A 12,353-nucleotide genomic window follows, 5' to 3' on the forward strand; every position below is an offset into this window, starting at 1 on the left:
GAGTGCATTAGTAAAATAGCGAGAATTTGAAAATTTCCAAGAAAATCTGATGGAATTGGATTCAATCATTTACTGGGAGAAGCGAGAAAATTCAAAATTAGCGAGAAAAACTGATTAAATAGAAAAATGTAAAAATAGATAGGTAGTATACAAATCATAAAAACGACCAGTAGCCTTATTCACGTAACAAAACTTCAACGACAACAAATCGCTGAGTTGCGATCCTATCGAGTAATCATTCTATCGAAATAACCCTTGTGAATACGGATTTAGAACTGTTTTTCAATGGGACGACTTCTGAACGTCAGCGAAATTTTGACTGTGTCAAATATCTACGTGAATATTAGGCCACAGAACTCTCGTTTTGTTCATTACAAATACTTTTTTCATGAAAAACAAATGAAACACGTATTGTGCTGTTACAAAATAATGATTGACTTTTTTTTTTTCAATTAAGCTGAAGCTGTCCAATCCAGAGGTCACATCTCAAAATGATTCAGCCAGCACATGCACATTTTTTGACTCATAACATTCAGCACAAAAAATAACACACGTTCGTATGGGTCTTACAATACTCAGAAACAATACAGCAAAATAATTACTCGCTTTGAAGTCTCATCCAATTCAATAGTAGGTATATTTTTAGGTATAATAGACAGTTTTGTCTTATATGATGCACTAAATGGTATATTTTTGTTTAAGTTAAGAGCTGGTAAATGTAATAAAATGTAAATCGAAGAAAGTACTCGTGAGCTTATCTTTTTGATGAGATCTCATGCAGTCGTCCATGGTGATAGGATAATTGCGAATATAGAGCATTAAAATTGTATTTAAATCTTTCTTTTTATCGCAGATCAACCTGGCTGTCTTCGTCCAGCTGTGGCATAGCAGCACTAATCCCGTCTGAGTGCAGCTTACCGAGCGGGTAATTACTCACACGCGCTCGCCCATGTTTCATTCATAAACAGATTATCATTATTTTATATCGTCGATAAAAACTACCGAGTATTTTGCAAATAAAGAAAAAATGTATTGAACGGGCTTAATTCCGCATAATGGCATCCTTGGGATTTTGAAAATTATGTAGGTTCTTAGTACAGTATATTTTATCTACTGTTCTTAACGAACTAAATTTCAAGAAAAAACATGAGTTCGAGCTTTGAAAAGCTAAGCTTAGCATAGCTTAACAAAGCTTAAGTTAAGCCATCGGCCTAATTGAGCCATGACATGCTAGTGCTCATAGTCTGAGAACAGAGGGTTTAGTGTGAGTTTACATCAAAGGCCGTCATTAGCGAGCGCGAAAAAAAAATGAAGATTTTAGTTCTTGAAATTTTCCGCCAGGGGCGCTGTGCAATCCGTCATACATTTAATGTCACTTTTTTATTAATTTATTTGTTGTTTGTTGACAGATGTGACCACAATTGTTGTGACACAATACGAAAACAGTGCAAATTAAATTAAAGCTTGAAGCAGAAGAATAAGACAATGATGGTTTATAGACATACTCGTATTTTGTCCATAACAACAAGTTAACAATACAATCCAAGAAAATAATATAGTACCGAAAGAAATAAACAAAAGAATGTCAAGTACTTTAGTTGTTTACACCAAACAATCCGCTCCCACAAAAGGAATCCATCCCACCGCTTTTCCATTTAGGAGTATTCCAGGAAATTCCAGAAAGCGAACTTTTATTCCAGACCAATTCCACAAATCATGGAGCAAGACAAAAGAGCAAGCAGGCGTAATGTAGAGAGGAAATTAGCATCTCTATTTAAAGCAGTTTCGGTAATTTATAGGGGGAGGATCTGCAAGGCTCTTATACTCTACGGGTTCTGTGATCGTGTAATGCAACAACGAGCCATTAATTAATTTCAAATTAAATGTTTAAATAAAAGGTTGACGTAGCGAGCGCCAGCGTAGCTAAACTAAAACAGTTTTACAGGCTAAACTAAAACATAGGCTAAAATAACATTTTTAGTGGAGTTTCAAACAGGGAATCTCGGAAGATTCTCAAAAATTTTATGAGTAGTCAAAGCATACAATTTTGATCAAGTGGTTCTGGGTGCGAATACAGAACTGCAAGATATAAAGATTAAGTAAGCAGTGCAATATTTCTACCTACAATCAAAAGGTCATAAAACTTAAAAGCATAAAATTTAACTTTTCACACGATTTGGATAACGATAATCATCTTATTCTGACTCCCAAAAGCAATCCCATTCAATACTTTTAAAAGTCAAACAGGCCTGTAGCAAAATTGAATTTTCAACCCAACAAAACGCGGCGACAAGAAATTGAAAACACAAAAAATGGACGCGTAAAACCGCAGGTGTCCTCTAGCTTACGCATAAAGATGATTTACGACGAGTTTATTCATTCAGGGATACGATATTTTCAGCTGAATGACAATGCTATTGTACCTTTTTGATAGAAAGGTTAAGAGGTTGACCGCCTTTAGATATATTTTAGGAATGTCATGTCATTAGAGTGATTTACGACCACCTAATGCCAAGTTGTCTCATTTCTTTTGGATTAATCTTAAGAATTTTGTCTAGACACGCAGGCATCAGACTGTCTACCAACTTTGGCGATCAAAGATTCAGAAATGAAACATTTCATTAATAAAAAGCAAAAGCTAGAAATAGTTTTAAAGTTTCCCGTACCAAAATAGATCTAAATTGCCATAACTTGACTTAATTCTATTAGATTTTGTTACAGACTTTGAAACTTTTAAAAGTAGCTACAATAAAATATTTATAACGATTCCTTTTCAGTAGATACGAGATTGTGATCACTTTAAAACATTTTGAAATGAAAAATTTTCTCTTGTCTAAAAGCATTGACCCTGTCAATGACATAATAAGAAACAGATTTTATGTAAGATATAATAAGAAACAGATTTTATTGTATATTGTTGTAAGCTTTCATGATCACTAACAAAATATTTTTATTGTGTAAATGTAGTCATAGAATTTTATTACTAAAATAAAGAAAATTTTGTGCTCACTTTGGCATAACCTCGTCCTATTAATTAAGGACATCCCCGGTAACAAGGTAAAAGTGTCGCATCGCAAACGGAACGTATCTCACACGTCTAAGCGTCTGCCAACTTCGCAAATCTCCAGGTAACTTCAGTAAATTGATTTTAGCTTGAGTTTCATGATAGTCTTGTTGCAAAGTATTGTAAGGTAGATACTTCAGGTGAAGTTAAATTCAAGTACCTAATTATGTGAGTATGTTGTGGTGACGCTATCAATCAAATTTAATAAAATAATGATCTACTAACACTGTCAACACACTTATCCCTTCCACTTCTTCAATCATGTAGGCTAGGGACAAAACTGTACTATAAAAAATTCGAAGCATTATACATTCTAAAATAAAACTAAGTTTATTTGCTATTGCATTTTAAAGTATTTTATACATGTTTTCTTAAAATTGAAAATTCCATCAAAAAATTATAATCTAACGGAATTAGTTTACAATCTCACGCGTTATATTATAAACTCACAGAGTTCACAATTTTACGTTGACATAATAATATACATACTTCCATAATATGATGTATACGAGTACTTTCTCTGCCCCTAGTGGAAGTTTATGCATCTTTGCCTTCACAATCCCCGGCCCCCGATGATTCCCCTCATTATCCCAAGACAATTGTCGGGTCCCATCTATTCCCTATTTTCCAGCAAAAAACAACATGAACAAGTATTCATTACGAAGATTAGTTTTTTCCAGGACGCCATTGTTCTCGTGGATTGAGTAATTTATTCTACACTCTGCTTTTTCTGCGACTCTGTTTATGGTAATGAAAAACTTGATGAGAATGTAAATTTCTACTCCTATGTTATATGTATGAACAGGCAGTTTCTCATAAGAATGCACAAAGAACAAAAATATTGGCAGTAGAGAACAGAAAATTTATGAATGCACCGCATCATTTTTCAATAGATTATGAGCTGGTGTGAAAATTGTACCCCAAGATATTATAAGGGTTAACGCTGTTACGTAGTAATTGGACGCGAAAATAGTTTTTGCGTAGCTCAGTCTTCAAATATTATTATTACTGACATAGGTACCTAGAATCGTTTAGATTAATTAATTTATCTAATAAATCGCATCATCAATTAAATCACTAGTCGTGTTCATTTCCTATACCAGATTTCGTTTGCTACTCTTGCAAGCAGAAAATGTTATTAAATTTTTCTTTGAAACCTTTATTTTCGCAAAAAATGTTGACCGGCCCGCAAAATACGATATCAACCCTAAAAAAACGCTAGAAGTAATAAAAAAATGGTAATTAATTTTTCTTTCGTTAAATTATTATCTAAGTACACTTGTACCGAAATGTTTTGCTTAAATTACGTGTGGCCCAGAAATTTCCACCGATATGAAATTAAAACCAACATTCGTGCTTTGATTACAAGTGAAACAACAACGCTCAGCGAAATGTTTTTGACAGAACAATTAATTATAAAGCAATTAATTACTTTTTCCTTTGTTTAGGCGAATGTTGAATATTATCTACGATCGGCTTGTGGAAGGAATTAATAAGATATAAATACAATGAGGAAATACGAAACGTAATTAAAAAGCAAATATCGTAAATACTGATCTGAAAAGTGGGATATGAATTATTGTGCCTGTAAATAATGTGGCATTGTTTACAGACAAACAAAAAGTCAGACAGCATTTTTTTGAAATAAGCTCTTCTATTACCTATCTTAGGAACATAAAAACGTTTATAAAAGCGTGTAAACAGAATAGATATGAGACGAATATAGTTTAATAATTTATGCATTTTCACTGTATCAAGCCACATCACACTTTAAAAAGAATTTCATTAATATTATTTGATAGATAGATAGAACACAATTTATTGTTCATTGTGATCATAATAATGATTATAATCACCCTTGTATTAAATAACTCCATTGCATGTTTATCCTCGATCCCCAATGCCAATGTAAGAAACTATTTTATAAACAAAACGCATGCAACGACTTTACTGAACTTAGTTCTAAAGTTTGAAGCAACGAAACGTACTTGTGGATTGTTGGTTTGTTTGTTTGTTGTGTCAAACTTAAAGTAAGATGGTGCAACTCACCTAAGTACCTAACCTACAATGTTCACATATCTGGACCTTCAGTTAAAATTAAAACAATTAATTAATTACATATGCATTTTTCAGGCCGCCGAAATTAGACGAGGAGATGATTTTTCGCTGATTAATAATAATAAAAAAAGATAATTTGATTTGGAATTGAATTTATAGGACACGTACCTATCTGCCTAAAATTTTTTGTCAAATAAGTACATATATTTTTTTCTTTCTTTCTTTTTATCTAAAGAGTAAAAACCACCTCAATTTAACCCGCGAGAGCCTATTATTGCTACCCTTATTCGAAGTAAACAAACACATTCCTGTGGATGGTTGATTTGTGTTGTTGGGTGTTTCTGTTCGAATGGGAACCACTATCACTCGGCCGTTAAGACGCCGTAAATAACCGTTTCAGGGCCACTTAGTGAATGAACTGAAAAACTTATCTGACTCTTAGGCCTGGGGGCAGGCGGTCGCGAAAGTGTTAACGGAAATTATTAAATTTTATTTCAAAGTTTATAACCATAAACGCAATTTAAGCTCACCAAAATAAACAATTTACAGAAGACATTACATCGGAGTGGATCGCATTTTCAGGATCAGTAAGTATGACCCCCTTATTATTCTAAAAGTTAAACTCGCTTTGACATTTGCTTTGAAAATGTCATTTTAATCCAGTGTTCATTTTTTTTTTTCAAACAACTTTTTTGTAATAAGGCACTTAAAGTCCAGGGAAAAAAAATTTAACACTTTCGCCGCCGACTGTCCTCAAACCGCATATAAAGAGGCATATCGATGGGGTTAGTTCCCCTAATGTCCGCATAAATAATCATGTCGCGATGCTATCGAGTGAAAATACGACGGCGACCTGAAAATAGTTTCCTTTTCCCTCCGTAGAGTACTGAGGGAATTTTAATTAGCCCTCTGGCCCAGCTGTGGAACGAACGCAGACTGGTTTGTGGTATAGACAGACGGTTTAGTAATAAATGGAAATTATTTAGAAAGATAGAAATAATATTTATTCAATATCATTACACATAACATAGAAAGATCTTTCAAAATTTATATCTACGAGTGCTATTTTTCTCCTTTATTTTTATTATTAATAAATAAGTATCTTCAATTTCTATGTATGGATTTTCAAGGAAATGTGGAACAGGTAAAAACCATCCAAAAAAAGTCTGTAATCCAAAAATCCAAACTAATTCAGCATTTTTCTCTTTTTGTTTTGTACGATTTACTATGAAAATATTTTAAATTAATAATAAAAGCAGTCAGAGCTACAACCATCATTAATGTAAAATAATAACATCCAAGTCGTGTTACCTGTCTCATTTTAAGTGTTAGTACTCACACTGTTTCCCAGTGTGTTATTAAACTCACACTTTTTAAACAAAGATTTGGCGTCTATATGTAACTTGTCTGCAGGAAAAATCATCGGTTTTATGGCCCATCGGAAACGCCGAGGGTAATAGAGTCCCTAACTCCCTAATAGGTCCCAGGTTATAATTATTTTCGTCGGCTATATGGGTAAAAAGTAAATGTTCAGGACAGCACATAAGGCTATACATTTTTTGTGGAAAAATAACCCTTATTACGACTGAAAAAGAAGCCTCAATGTGTAGCCAACGTGCCTTTAATTTTACGGTCGTTTTTTTCGTAAACGGGAAAGTGTTATTGTTTTAGAAATCCGTGATATAACATGTTAATTATGTAGTATAACAGTCCTGTTTCTGTTAAATTATTATTACGCTTTTGCTTAATTTTTAATTTGCAAGTTTTTTTTTAACTGTAACTTAAGTGTAAGCCTCTTTTAACGTTTCTTTTCTCTCTTCGCTTTCTCTTCTTTATTTTAAGTCACGTAATTACTTCGCTACATGAAGAAACTTATCGTAATTAAGCACCAATTTCGTGAAAATGTAAGTTCCATTTTTATCCATTTTTCGGCTGAACAAAGGAAAAATGACGCAACAAGTAGAGTCCAGAACAATGATAGTACAGTGTACGCGCTATTTAACTTGAATGCAATTTTTATTGCTCCCTTTCTTACCTTCTAGAAGACAATAGCACGTGTACAGCCATCCGGTCGTCTAATTGCATATATTCGTCTCTTTCACACACCATAAATTGGAAAAGGATAAAAAATTCCCGATGGATATTGTAGCTTTTGTGTCTGCTGAAATATTATTTACTAACTTCGGATATCATAAAAAACCAAACTATAAAATAATACAGCTGCAATTTTAAAATATGAAAGCGCATTACAAAAATCGCCGGTAAGTTATGGAGGAAGCATTTTGTATAGTATGAAAAATTATTCCGCGAGCTAGGGTTGCTAAATATTCAGCGAGACTAAATTCGTTCAGTGTAGTCATATTTAATTACCTTCAAGTAAGTACATGATTTTATTTGCTGGGCGACTGATATCTTGAAATGTCCGCTCACTTTTCTTTTTATAATTCTTAGTGTCAACTACATTTCATTGTCAGTAGTTTTTGTGTCCTTTTTGAAGACGATAAGGTGACATTCAAGCCATTCTTTTGAAATGCGGCAATTCTGCGGTAATTTTTTGCTTTTCTCATCTATTCTCTACATATCAACTGTGTGGTTGTGTTCCCCAGTCGAAGCACATGATGTCGTGCTCTGCGTTCCCAAAAAACTGCACGCATGAAGATTTAACAAATGCTACTGACAACGCCACTCTTGTAGCAGAATTTTGGGGTGACACCGTGTAGGTTTGTTGTCAACACGAGAAGAAGAACTGTGTTCTTAGCTTGTGATGTTCATAAAACTTTTCAAATAAATAAATCGATGTGCGATGTAGAAGTCATTGGGGGAGGCCAATGTTCAGCAGTGGGCGTCCTGTGGCTTAAATGATGATGATGATGAAATAAATAAATGAAATAAGTTGCATGAGTTAATCTTTCAGTCCTAGCAGCCCTACACGAGAGCCTATTATGGCCGGCACAGAGTAGTAAAAACACAAAAGCGGCAAATAAGTTTAAAGCGACGTTTCCATTACGCGTCCGGTGTCTAAATTAAAAAATGTTTTCGGAATTCTTACGTTTCCAAAGTAGTAAGAGATTTTCAGGCTGCATGCGTTTTTTGGTCGAAAGTCGAAACTCGGAGGCTTTGTACACTGGTGTTCCTTTGTATTGATATACAGGGAGTTTTTGACATCGAAAGATGTCACTAAATAGAGCCAGGCTAGGTTCGTTCATATTAGATAACATTCTATTGAACCGAGTCACAACCAAATTAATCTGTATTTTGTACTGTACACACGGCCACACTGTTAACTATCCATTTCCGTTTTTGCTCTCGCTCTAATCAAATGGTGATTCTTTGCGATAGAACGAGATGACATGACTGGCAATGGGCAGTTAACACTGTTGCCGATAGTACCTACCTATTCCTTGTCATGATAACTTATTAATACACATAAATCGCTCAAATTACATTATGAAAAAACTACAAAAGAAAAAAAAACGAAAATACAAAATCTCTGGTTAAAAAATATCCAAAGAAATGACACTACGATTTTTTGCCAACTATTCATAGTTTATTACCTAATTAGATTCAATTGTTTTAACACAAAGTGTAAATAACATCATTTTACGATTCGTTTCTGCTAATAAAATTAACATAATAAAATACTTAACCCCGAATTACACTGTGCCTAACACTATGACAAAGTGGTCGAGTCGACCTAGAGATGTGCCGCTGAGAAAGTTCTCGTTCCCGGCAATATTCCCACTGAGAATATTCTCGAGAACCGAGAACGCTCCCGGGAATATTCTCAGTGTTCTCGACAGAATGCATTTAGTTTTAATTTTAATTTTGTTGTTTATTGTGATATTATCTGTAATGTTTCGATGTTTTATTAACTGGGCGTTAAGACTAGTCGTTATAAACAAGGCATGAAACGTGTGAGTGAGATATTGCTGTCTTGCTCACTCTTTTCGTGGCGAACGCGTACCGCGGCTTTAGGACTCGGCTACGGTATTTGAACATCAGTGTGCCTCTGAGTTTTAAGGCCCTTGCTACCCTGGCGGATTGCAAGCGGATTCAAAGCGGATTCAAAGTGGATTTAAAGCGGAGTGGCGACGCGACGGAGAAGCCGCGTGACAATATCGTAAAGCTTCCCAAAAGCTGCCCAGCCGAGCTGGATTCGATGATTGACTTTTTTTTTCGAAGTTGGACCTACCTAACTGGACTGTTTGTCCCAGGTATACATTATTGTCAACAACCTCGAGTGTAGAACCTCCAACTTAAAGAGGAGTGGGTGCAACACGGTCTTTAGACATGATTTTTAAATCTTGTCCATGTTCATTTTGAGACCCACTTGTTGAGAGACTAGAGATGTGCCGCTGAGAAAGTTCTCGTTCCCGGCAATATTCCCACTGAGAATATTCTCGAGAACCGAGAACGCTCCCGGGAATATTCTCAGTGTTCTCGACAGAATGCATTTAGTTTTAATTTTAATTTTGTTGTTTATTGTGATATTATCTGTAATGTTTCGATGTTTTATTAACTGGGCGTTAAGACTAGTCGTTATAAACAAGGCATGAAACGTGTGAGTGAGATATTGCTGTCTTGCTCACTCTTTTCGTGGCGAACGCGTACCGCGGCTTTAGGACTCGGCTACGGTATTTGAACATCAGTGTGCCTCTGAGTTTTAAGGCCCTTGCTACCCTGGCGGATTGCAAGCGGATTCAAAGCGGATTCAAAGTGGATTTAAAGCGGAGTGGCGACGCGACGGAGAAGCCGCGTGACAATATCGTAAAGCTTCCCAAAAGCTGCCCAGCCGAGCTGGATTCGATGATTGACTTTTTTTTTCGAAGTTGGACCTACCTAACTGGACTGTTTGTCCCAGGTATACATTATTGTCAACAACCTCGAGTGTAGAACCTCCAACTTAAAGAGGAGTGGGTGCAACACGGTCTTTAGACATGATTTTTAAATCTTGTCCATGTTCATTTTGAGACCCACTTGTTGAGAGACTCTGTTGTGGCCATCGAGCATTGTGCCTAGATCTTCCACAATCTCAGCCATGACTACGATATCGTCTGATGTCTGGGTGATGTACTCGCCGTTGATATTTAAGCTGAATCCTCTCCAGCCCAGAAGCTTGAAAACATCTTCCAGGGCGGTGGTGATGACGTCTCCCTGTCTCACCCCTCGCTGCAACTGGATAGGTTTCGAGTCTTGATCTTAAAACGGACTGTCACTGTGGCGTGTTTGCACAAGCCTTTCAACTCTTTAAGTATCAATAGTCAATATGGCACAATTGAAGAGACTGAAGCACCGCCCATGTTTCAAACGAATCGAAGGCTTTCTCATAGTTCACAAACGCAAAGTGGCTGATTGTACTCCTTGATCTTCCGTATAATCTGCCGTTGCGTATATTATTATAAGAATATTTTCGGAAACTGGCTTGTTCGGGGGGCTGAAAGTTGTCGAGCCTGCTAGCGTGACAATTCGTAATGACTATCGAAAACAGCTTGTAGACATGGCTCAGAAGCGAAATGGGTCTATAATTCTTCAACAAGGTTTTGTCACCTTTTTTGAAGAGGAGTATTACCGTTCTTCTAAGTATCGGATCAATCTAGCTAGCACTTATTTTCTATAAAAATGTGTCAAATGATCCGTCAGACAGGCTATCCACAACTTATCCAGAAGTGGCGAAACAGGCCCTTACTAAGCGATTGTGAAATATCCCCTAATGTCAAATAAGAATAGTTTAAAAAACTAATAACACGCTTTTAATTACTAACAGCACTAAAAAGCCAAAAATCATCAGGATCCTGGACATCATCTAGCATTAAAGTGCTCGAAAAGACAAATCCAAAGAACCCAAACTCGATGAGTCTCCGCCGTTTCGTTTAGGAGTTCCTATGGCTACCTCCATCATTAGGACCCTGAACATTATCTAGCACTTAAAGATCTCGAAAAGACATCCAATGAACCCAAACTCGATGTGATTCCGCCGTTTAGTTTAGGAGTTCTTTTGGCCACCTTCCAGTCCCATAGATTCTAAGATTCCATTACATAGTTAGTTACATACACGACGACCTAATAAGAGCGTGTTAAAAACGAAAAAATGGACAGTTACATTATTTAATTACGTGTAAAAAGAAATTTCTATCATCTTACATATCATTAAAACGACATTTCACGACGAAAAAAAATAAAATATTATAAAGGTGCAGTTGCCAAGAATATTGCCGAGAAAATTCCCGAGAATATTCTCGGGAACACTGAGAATATAGCCTTTCACTGCAAATAGAGTGTATTGTTTAATATACACTTATCTGTTGACTTAATTTAATACTATTTTACTTAAGAAAGTTTGTTTATTTCCATTTGATAAACATGTTTCTCAACCTTTCTCACTTAGGAGAACGCTCCCGGGAACGCTCCCGAGAATATTCTCAGCTGAGAGAGCGTTCTCGGGAACGGCACATCAATAAGTCGACCGACGCAAATAAACGCGTTGACGAATGCATGACATTTGTTTGGCCCTCGTTTGTTAACCCCTCGCGCGCGGAATTGCCCGCATTACCGCGCGCGATCGGCGCTGTCAAATTGGTCATTTTGGCCCGGCCCGTTTCGTATTTTGCGAATTTAAAAAGTTTATTCAATTCCAGTTGGTTTTTTATGACACTGAAATTCATTGGTACTGAAATGTAAGAACAATTCATTGCTGTTCAAAATCACGTTTTGTTTTATATGTTGTGTTTTCATGTGTGTAGTTCGTCAAAATCTCTTTAAGGCAAGGACCTGAGTACAAGTGGGTACAAGTACTTTACCGTTATTAATTAATTAATTAATGAACTTTCTGAATTCATTGAAATTATCTCGTTTTCCACTTTTTTATTTCAGACTAAATGAGTACCAACTACATACTTACCAAGTATATTAAAATATTATAACTGCACACACATTCACTTTGATCCAACCGTTTCAACAATGCTCGACTTTCTTCTTTAACACTAGCATCGCGCGTGATTTCAAGCCATAAAGCATTTGTTTGCAGTTTGCATATTATAAAAGAATATTCTAGAAACGGCACGCAGCAACCGCAAGCGCACGGCAGCTGCGCAATTTGCGCACGTAATCTCCGAGACAAATTGACGCTGCCTTTGAGGTGCAATACACCACGCGATGGTCTTATGCAGGGTTAGCTATTTTTATGCAATTTTGTGCTTTGTGAAAATGGCGGAGACGCTAATAGGATGGGAAA

This window comes from Ostrinia furnacalis, unplaced genomic scaffold (genome assembly GCF_004193835.3).
Source record: "Ostrinia furnacalis isolate ACB-3 unplaced genomic scaffold, ASM419383v2 OfSCF2709, whole genome shotgun sequence".
Taxonomy (NCBI): Eukaryota; Metazoa; Arthropoda; class Insecta; order Lepidoptera; family Crambidae; genus Ostrinia; species Ostrinia furnacalis.